Genomic DNA, 4,109 nt, shown 5'->3' with positions numbered 1-4,109 from the left:
CGAAGCCTTTAAGTGAAACTGCGTTTGAATCGAATGGATCTTCCTTATTCTTGAAAAAGGCAATATGGAAAAAAATGTGCATTTAGTAGAAAAATGAAGGCTCTCTGAGGATTTGTACTTTCACCTGGCAAGACTGTAATTATCTATGCATATATGTGTGCTGTATATTCATAGCATGTAGTATAATGAAGGCTTCTCGCTGCCGTGTTTATCCAATGTCAAAGAATATTGACTACATGTACTGTGTTTATCCAGCGTGAGCAGACTCTAAAAGCAAAACGGTACACTTGAAAGTTGGTAATGATACTAACCAAAGACTTTTTTAATTGCTCCTGTGCAAAGTGATGGGGTTCATCCCAGCAGTTCCACACATTCCTAACCAAAGATTTGCAGCTTCAGTGTCAGAAGAGCAGTTCTTATCCGGGTGTTGGTAGCATTATGATCTCTACTATTTCTGGACATGATGTGAGACAGCCCCCCACCCCCTCCCAGTGCACAAGCCAGTTAATTCTTAGTGCATTTCTGTGGTATCGGTAACAATAAAGGCTTAGCTTTCCATCCCTGCTTATTCTTATTTACCATACACCGTGGGTCTAAAAAGCCATAGCTTGACTGGTGTTGATTTTCTGAGGGAAGGTGGAGCAGACTTGTGGCTTTTCACTTTCTGTTGGACAGAAAATCTTACCTGCAAAAAATGCATCTTTACTATTTTAAAATGGTTCCCCATTTCATTTAGTTTATCAAGATGGCCATTAAAAATGTCCTGTAAACAATTTGAAACTTTAATTGTCACCAGGGAAGGGTTTGGATTGTGTGGTATGAGAAAATGCAAAAAGAGAAAGGCAGTCCAGCTCAGATTCTTTTGTCCCAATGAGTAATGCTTATTTATTGACTTTTAATTGGAGGAATACTGCCATCCACCCCCGAGGCCTTGGTGTGGCTTGGTTTTTAGATTAAGGGTCATTTGTCCATCTTTGAGCTGCCTTGACCCCTGGTCTGTGAGTAAGGAAGAGGCATATATGCTACTTATTTATGTCTCATAACTCCAACAAATTGAACAGTTCCCCTCCCTAGCCTTATCTCCCTGTCTGACTCTTTTTCAAAAACAGATAGGTCCTGGCTTTATGGTGCTAATGCTACAAGGAATTTCAGAAGGGTTATCTCCAGCAATCTGTCTTGTGGTTGTAGTCAAAGGCCAAAGTCCATTACTAGAAAGGCCTCCTAGGAGAACCAAGGAGGAAGATACTCATTATGATAAGTGAGCTATAAAACTTTGAACCTCAACAGCATTTTAGCTTTGGAAGTGAAGAAATGAAAACAGGATTGACTTCTTAAAGTGCCTGAAATGAACATGACTTGAATTTAAAAAAAAAAAACAGAACTTTGATAGTAGTTGGGGAGATGAGCAGAAAAAGTGAGGCATGTGGGATGGGGCCCAGCTCCTCCTGCTGAAACTACACGCTTTCGCTTTCCTTTTGTCTAGCCACAGGCTTCCTCTAATCTGTCCCTAATTTGCATGGGGAAGGAAACTATCCCAGGTTACTTCTTTACCAAACAGGATTATTGTTGGATATTTAGGGGAATGTTAGGTTTAGACAGAACACATTCAGGATTTGTCTCTGTTTATAGATACTGACAAATTTCCCCATGGATTCTATAAGAACGTCATCAGATTAATAACAATTTGAAAATCTAAGATTAGCATAAAGGGACTTGAAATATGTGTTATAGGTAACTCCAGCTAAGGTTTTACGCATGGTTTTATTAACTTGACAGAGATTTGGGGAAAAGGCTTTGAGAGTGAGTTCAACCTTTGTGCTTATAATAGTTCAAGGAAATAGTTTTCCATCTTGAGAAAACACAAGTGGAGCTTTTCCCTTCTTGTGGTTGGTAATTTGAGATGACACCATGATGGGTAGACTTTTTTAAAAATAGTTTTGGTAAAATTTAGCAATATTGTTCAAGTGCTGTTTTAGGTTTTGCAGTAAATAATAATCACCAGATCTCTCCAAGGACTTACCTTTTATTGTTGTATTAATGACATACGTACATTGATAATTATAACTATCTGTATTTTATTAAGAAGTGCTTAAGAAATTATATTAAAGTACATTATTAAACCTTTCATGGTTTTGGACGGTAATCATTTGAATTGCTTGTAAATATTTTTTTCTGAGCATAAAGTCATCAATGTGTGCTCTAGACACAAATTCTATATCTCTCAACTACAAAGCAGGGAGGACTGAGTCTATGACGTTCATTTTTCAGGTGTTCAATATAATTTCTTGGTGTGGTGACCATGTCACTGAAGGTGAAGGCCCTGACAAATGTTGAACGCATGACTGTTCGGATGCGTTTTTCAGGTCCAGAGAGAAAGGCATGGATGCAGGAATGATCTGCTTGAGCTGCTGCCCAGTGATGACAGATTACGCCTAGGCCTCTTGACTGGAAAACATTCCAGGGCTCATGGAGATGGGAAGAGGGTGTTGTTATCAAGACCAGTCACATTCTGAAAATTAATACCTGCTTCCATACAAGCCCCGTCCCAGAGGTCAACAGCTTTTCACAAGTGGGGCACACTGTTGCTGACCCCTGATTTCTGGAATGCAGGGGGTCAGGAGACCTTCATGCCTCCCAGAGGAGGCACAGTGTGGCCTCTAGGAGGAAGGGCTCACTCTTTATTTCAGTTCGTGAAATTGTGAGAGATAAAGAAACCACTCAAAATGCAAAGAGGTCTTCATTGCCCCTGCAGGTTTAAACTTACTAGTAGCTGAGATTTTATTGTATAATGAACAGCAGCTTTGGGAGATAACTGGACATTCGATTAGGAGAAAAATAAAGACTAGGTTTTTTTTTTTTTCTGCAGCAAGTTCCTTCTGGAAGATTTGAAGGAAGGAGAAGGCACAAAAAGAGATCCTTAGTGAAATCACAGATTTTCTACATGAAGAATTTCCCACATTTTGCATTGACAACTAGATATTCATTAGATTATTATCATGTTATATTTTAATCTCATCATATTTTCTTAAATGAAAGTTGGGAAGAGGTTAGACATGAGCATTTAAATTAATGAATATGACAAGTTAAAGTGGATAACAATATAAATAAAGTCTAGGAACCTCTAACAGATCTTAAGCTTGGTCTTTCTCTATATGCTGGCAGGTTTTCAGGTAAGTTGTTATTTTTGAGATTTTGGCAGAGTGAAAATATAGTTGTCTTGGCAATTAGAGAAGTTCGTTGTACAACATGGATTCCTCAGTCAAGATTTTGTGGAAAAATTGCTTTGCGTTTCATTTCTCTAATGTGTAAAAGGTATAGTTAGAATGGGAATCTTAACCATTTCTTTCAGTTTTGAATTCATGTAACATCTATTTATTAATACTTACCTTAGTATTAGTAAGCTTGTTCTATTGAAATAGTATATGCATTGGAATGTATATCTTTATTTCACGATATACACATACATATTTATAATCTTCGCAAAGATCATAGTGTCAGGATTATTTTCAATATACTGGATTAATTAAAGATGAGTAAGTGGAATGGAGCTTTACTCAGTTATATGATATAGAACAAATTTTAATATTTTCACATTTGAAAAAACTAGTAATGTATTTTCTACCGTATAATATACATAAATATATTACTAAAATTTCCTTTTCATAATGCTTTTAATTGCATGACATAAATCATCACATGGAACAAGCATGCAAATCTTGTTTCTAGTCATCTTTCTAAGTCCATTCAGATTCTTGAGAAGACACTTAAACTTGTCTTTCTGAAGCTTCATTCCTGGTGGAACTCAGATGCAATAATATCAAGTAATTTATTAACTGTGTTGTTGGCAGAGTTTGTACAAGACTAGATAGAGCCACACATTCCATGTCCATGTTTGAACTCTATTTCTATCAATCAGTTTTATTGAGATACAGTTCACACATCATACAAGTTTTCTTTCTGAAGTGAACAATTCAAGGGCTTTCGTATATCCACAGATCTGTAAAACTATCATCATTATCAATTCTTTTATTTTTTTAAAAAAAGATTTATTTATTATGTATACAGTGTTCTGCCTGCATGTACATCTGCAGGTCAGAAGAGGGCACCAG

Source organism: Arvicola amphibius, chromosome 3 (assembly GCF_903992535.2).
Source record: "Arvicola amphibius chromosome 3, mArvAmp1.2, whole genome shotgun sequence".
NCBI classification, from domain to species: Eukaryota; Metazoa; Chordata; class Mammalia; order Rodentia; family Cricetidae; genus Arvicola; species Arvicola amphibius.
Note: the sequence above shows the minus strand (reverse complement) of the source record.